The 6410-nt window shown below is 34.3% G+C and overlaps 1 pseudogene; it reads right to left on the bottom strand.

Annotated features, from left to right (window-relative positions):
- Window positions 1-1701: 1701 nt before the first annotated feature.
- Window positions 1702-6109, bottom strand: LOC149181798 (profilin pseudogene; annotated as a pseudogene).
- Between the last annotated feature and the right edge of the window lie 301 nt (window positions 6110-6410).

Raw genomic sequence — 6410 nt, 5'->3', positions numbered from 1 at the left:
TATTAACTCTTATTTGGTTTTACATAGTAATTAAGTCATTTAAAATACTAAATAAATACACTGAAATCTATAATTCACAACTTCATTGAAGACATTGATTATTAATTGCAACAAGAGTTTATGTGGGGACCATTAATCAAGATCAATTATTTACAATTGATTCTACCCATGTTTACCATACTATTATATTTTTGTGGGCTTTTATGATACTAAATCAACCATTTATACCCTTTTACTTCAACCTAAATTTACGAGTGTTCACTTTATCTAATAAATTAAGAATTTCATAAATTACCTAAATTTACGAGTGTTCACTTTATCTAATAAATTAAGAATTTCATAAATTATTGTTGGTAGTATCTCTTAATAATTATACATATTTTATTTTAACCGAATAAAAGAATGTCCAATATTTCCCAAATCACTGTTACATTTCTATTCAAGCTATTAAAATTTACTAACCATTTAATAGTATTAAAATTTACTAATAGTAGATAATAAATTTATTTACTTACAAAATTGTATCATTATACATATAATGATATGTTTATGACTATTGAATTGGTTTCTAAGCTTTTATGATACTAAATCAACCATTTATACCCTTTTACTTCAACCTAAATTTACGAGTGTTCACTTTATCTAATAAATTAAGAATTTACGAGTGTTCACTTTATCTAATAAATTAAGAATTTACGAGTGTTCACTTTATCTAATAAATTAAGAATTTCATATATTATTGTTGGTAGTATCTCTTAATAATTATACATATTTAACCGTATTTAACGAAATAAAAGAATGTCCAATATTTCCCAAATAACTGTTACATTTCTATTCAAGCTATTAAAATTTAACCAGTAGATAATAAACTTATTTACTTACAAAATTGTATCATTATACATATAATGATATGTTTATGACTATTGAATTGGTTTCTAATTTTAATTCATTTTAGATAAAGTAATATACAAGCAATATATATCCATATCAATTTTTTGTTAATTCCGTGTATATATATATATATATATATATATCATTTTGACTCATACAATATAATTTTTTACAATTCTACCAATTTTTTTTAATTACGTATTTAAAAATTACTATTGTGCATTCATATATTAATCAGGTTGACATAGACAACATTTAGAGCATCCACTTGAATAGTGACTTAACTTCTAACTAGATCGAAATGACTTAACTTTTAAGTAGATCGAAATAATAGTGCTTGGAATATGTAAACAATTTTTGTTTACATATCCAAATTTAAATATCATCATACACTAATAAGATGGGAATTATATCATCATACACTAACAAGGGCTGCAAAGCAGTGGTAGTCCCTGCCGCATATGCATTTCATAGAATAGATATGCATTTCTTCACCTGTTTTCACAAAATAGATATTCATTTCTTAATAAAACTCTTGGACCGGGTGGACTTGGAAAATGACTGAACAAAAATATGGTAATTTTTTTAATGCATTCAAATATATCACTCACTTAAATTTCAGAGACCTCAATGCAACGAAAAACGTACAGGAGTTATTGATGAAGCACCTCGTCATTATTTTACAAATGCATATATATTCCATTACTTAATGACTAGAATTAGGAAGAATTACCAACATCTAAAAAACGGGAAGAAATTAAATTGGCACAATGGCCCATATAACATTATAACTAGGGGACTAACTCGTAATTAGATGCCCTGATCAATAAGATAGTCACCAAGCCTCTCCATAATCAATTACATTCGCCTGGAGTCACTGGTTCATCCTAAAGGCCAAAGATAAGGGCACAGGTTGTCTTCTTAATAATGACACCTGCAGATCCTTTCTTCGGTCTGATGACAACTCCAGGTTCACCTTGGATGAACATATACTTTGTTCCTCCAATATACAGGCCAGTTGGTGCAAGGGATCCAGGCTCAGCAAAATCATTCACTATGGTTGTCACTTCCTCAGGCTTGATCAATGGGAAGTTATCTCTCTAAGCCCAAACACTGCCATCCAGCCCAATAATGGCCGCCGCGGTGAGCCAATTTTCCTGGGCGATCTCACACATGAGATGGTCATCAACGTAAGTCTGCCATGATATCTTCCCTTCTCCAAAAATTTAGCAAGATCCCACAAAGGCAAGCCCGACCAAATCCGAGACAATAGAAAAGAAAATTAGGTTCAAGATCACCCAGGAAAACTGATAACTTGCAGCAAATTACAACGAGGAACCGACATGATCGAATCTAGTACCACCGAGAAAAATACAAAACAAATAACTAACCATAACAAAAGTATGGCAGCTTATAGTTTATGTTGAAAGAAGGTATCAATAGATTTTCTTCTAATTGAGCGGAGGATTTCTTATAGCCCTTGATTATTTCATGTTTTTAGTAGAGAAATAAGCTGCAGAAGCATATGAGGATGATTTGAACGGGTAGATTTACCAGAAAAAATTCAAAAATTTATTTGATTTAGGTTTATAATAATTTGCGCAGTTGTTAAAAAGTATATAGAAAGTGAAATTTAAGTATATACCATAGAGTCATCAAAGTGCTTCACCACCACTATCGATTGATCGAGAACACAACTATCAATGATTATAGGGCATAGTAAGAAGATGAGCAGACCTGAGGCACCCACTTGTCCCATCCTCCACTCAACCTAGCATGCAGCCAACGCTCGTCTTAATTGATAGAAGACCAAGTGGCACATATTGTTATCACACTTGGCTTTTATGGTTAATCGTCCATTATAAGCCACATAAGCAGAAAAATGAGCAGGTTTGACGCACTCACTTTTGTCATGCTAGGCGAGCATAGTCTTGTGCAATCTACAATAATTTGAAACCATAAAATGCAGTTTATTCCATAACTAAGATAGTGCAATGAAAATGAGATTTCGTTATGGCCATGGTGGTCTCCGTTTAATGCAAAAAAATAAGCCCGAACCTAGCCACTGTATGGTTATGACCATTGCACTATGGGATTTAACAGAGGCAACAAACCCAAATCCGGTCACCTTTAGTTGCAACAGACGATGAATTCAAACATAAATCAGCAAATTTATGGTGTGTTTCAGTTGTCGAGTTAACCCATGAACAAGCTCAATTGAATCCAGCAGCAAAGGTCACAGGAGTAGAGATAGTAGGTCAATCGAATAGAGCTTGATAAGGATAGATACAATTTTTGTATTGCATCTAATTAAATCGAGCTTGAAAGTGTAGATACAATTTTTTTTTGCACTAAATATTCTCAAGGAAAAGTCTGCTAACGTTGAGCTTTAGAGAAGCATTTAAAGTCTACTAAGGTTGAGCTTCAGGAATTAAATTGAGCTTGAAAGTGTAGATACAATTTTTTTTTGCACTAAATATTCTCAAGGAAAAGTCTGCTAACGTTGAGCTTTAGAGAAGCATTTAAAGTATACTAAGGTTGAGCTTCAGAGAGCCATTTTTTTGCGGAAGCATCTGAGTAAGCAGTGATGGGAAAACTACAGAGGCAGAAGCCTAGAAGGCAGTTGACAAAGGCATAGAAGGAAGTTGATCATCCTTAGCAGCATCAGTGGTAGAGTTCTAGGACTCAGGGAAAAGTCGGCAGGTTCCTTCGCTCAGCCAGATTCACCAGATTGATTCTGAGTAGCTTAGCTGCTCTTCATGCAGGTAAGAGTAAACCGGTAAGAGGAGTTGAATTTAAAATCAGATGTAATTAGATGTTACTATCAATGCTATCTCATGGTGAATTCTCTACGCACCTTAACAAGGAGGGTGAAATCAACAACTTAGGCAAAGTGGCAGAAAACACATGTGTAGCAGTGCAGTGACCCCTTCACCAAGAGGCTGAAATCATCAACTCAAGCAAAATGGTAGACAAAGTTGTAGACCAACCGAAGCATGGGAAGGTAACTATTAAGGCTCAACCCTTTCTGATTCCTTCGCCCATCTCAGTTATACAAAAAAAAATATAAAAGAAGAGAAGCATAGCGGAAGACAAAAGCTATAGACCAGCCGAGGTAGGGGAAGCTAAATATCAAGGCTCAAGTTTTTTGATTCCTTCGCCCATCTCAGTTATACAAAAAAAAAATATAAAAGAAAAGGAGCATCACCTGCGAAATCTTACACTTTTTTTCTGAATAATGAACAATTTTTAAATAAGTTACTTGAAGGGGAAAGTTGTGGAGGGCGTATTAAAACAAATACAACACAAACTATCACAAAGACACACAACTTTCATTAATTTATTTGCTCAATTACATCACACTTATATAGGAAATATGTGCAACTAATTCCTAACCACTCACAACTAATTTTGTTCAACCACTTACAACTAATTATGTTCAACCACTCATAACTAATTCTATTTCTGCATTATTCTCACATCCTCCCTTAATGGAGAAATGGATTTTCTACAATACCTAACTGACTTCTAAAAACTTCAAATTTGATTTTACCAAGGGGCTTAGTAAATATATCAGCCACATTATCCTTGGTGTTACAAAATATCAATCCAATTTCATTTGACTCAATTTTCTCACGTACAAAGTGGTATTGTAACCCAACGTGTTTTGTTCTAGCATGGTAAACTGGATTATGTGCTAATTTGATAGCACTCTGATTATCACAATTGATACATGTTGCACCACTTTGCGCTTCTTCAAGATCCGCAAGAATTCTCCGCAACCAAATAGCTTCACAGGTGGCATTGGTCAAAGCTTTGTACTCTGATTCTGTTGAAGATAAAGAAACAGTTGGCTGTTTCTTACTACTCCAAGATACGACCCCTAATCCAATATGAAATGCATAGCCAGAGGTAGATCGTCTGTCATCTGGATTTCCTGCCGAATCTGAATCAAAAAAACCTGTCAGTGCAACATCAGATACATCAGTGTACATAATACCAAGATTCACTATTCCCTTTAAGTATCAGAGAACTTTCTTTGCAGCATTCCAGTGATGTCCTGAAGGCTTAGCCATGAATTGGCTAAGGATACTGACTGAGTATGCAATGTCTGGTCTGGTAGTGGTGAGATAGTTCAAACTTCCCACTAACTGACGATATAATGTTCCATTTGCCTATTTCAATCCATCTTCTTTGTACAACTTTGCATTCTGTTCTAAGGGAGTTGACATAGCTTTGCAATCTGTCATATTGAACTTTTTAAGAATCTCCTTTGTATATTTGCTTTGAGTGATCAAAGTTTTACCAGGTTCTCTCCATACCTCAATTCCTAAACAGTAATGCATTTCACCCAAATATTTCATTTCAAAAACATGTGACAACTGAACTTTAATTTCTTCAATTAACTTGTGAGCACTGCCTGTTATAATGAGATCATCCACATACAAAGATATTAAAGCAACATTTCCTTTTTCATCTTTCTTAACATACAAGTTATGATCATTTTTGCTTTTCACAAACCCATTCTGAAGAAAGAAGGTATCAATCTTTACATACCATGATCTTGGTGCCTGTTTCAAACCATACAATTCCTTTCTTAACCTGCAAACTAGATGCTCCTGTCCCTGTTTGACAAACCCTTCAGGTTGAACCAAATAAACTTCTTCCTTTAAATCACCATTTAGAAAAGCAGATTTGACATCCATTTGATGTATATTCCAATTATGTTTTGTGGCTAAGGCAATCAGTAATCTAATTGTATTCAACTTAGCTACTGGTGCAAAAGTGTCTTCATAATCAATTCCCTCCTTTTGAGCATATCCTTTTGCTACTAATCTTGCCTTAAATTTATCAATTGTACCATCTGCTTTAAATTTTGTTTTGTACAACCATTTGCTTCCAATTGGAACTTTATTTTCAGGAAGTTCCACTAATTCCCATGTTTGATTTTTCATAATAGAAGCATACTCATCATTCATAGCATTAATCCATGGTTCATGTTGTTTAGCCTGCTCATAATCAATTGGTTCTTCAACATTCATTATATTAGACATTAAGGCATAGTCTTTATACCTTGCAGGAAGCCGAGTCTGTCGGGACGACCTTCTTGGTGTTTCAATGCCTGTGGGTGTTCCAGCCATGATTCGTCGGCTTTGAGGTGAATCACCCCCTTGTGATGACTCACTGCTGCTAGATGTGCTCGTACTGCTGCTATCATCCTAATCCTGATCCTGTACCTGTACCTGTTCCTGTTCCTGCTTAATCAAAGTATCAAGCTTGATATGTGCATCATTAGACATATGCCATGTATCATTATTACTTTTATCAGTCTGCTCATGAAACAATACATCACGACTTGCAAATAGTTTATGGGAACTTGGATCAAACAATTTATACGCTTTCTGATCCATACAATATCCAATGAAAACACACTTGATGGACTTGGCATCAAGTTTGCTTCTGTTAGCTTTAGGAATATGAGCAAAAGCAGTACATCCAAAGACTTTGAAATGACTCAC

Source organism: Pinus tabuliformis, chromosome 3_2 (assembly GCF_031772625.1).
Source record: "Pinus tabuliformis cultivar Carrire ecotype Pingquan chromosome 3_2, CPIR1, whole genome shotgun sequence".
Lineage (NCBI taxonomy): Eukaryota > Viridiplantae > Streptophyta > Pinopsida > Pinales > Pinaceae > Pinus > Pinus tabuliformis.
Note: the sequence above shows the minus strand (reverse complement) of the source record. Positions and strands in the feature narration are given on the sequence as shown.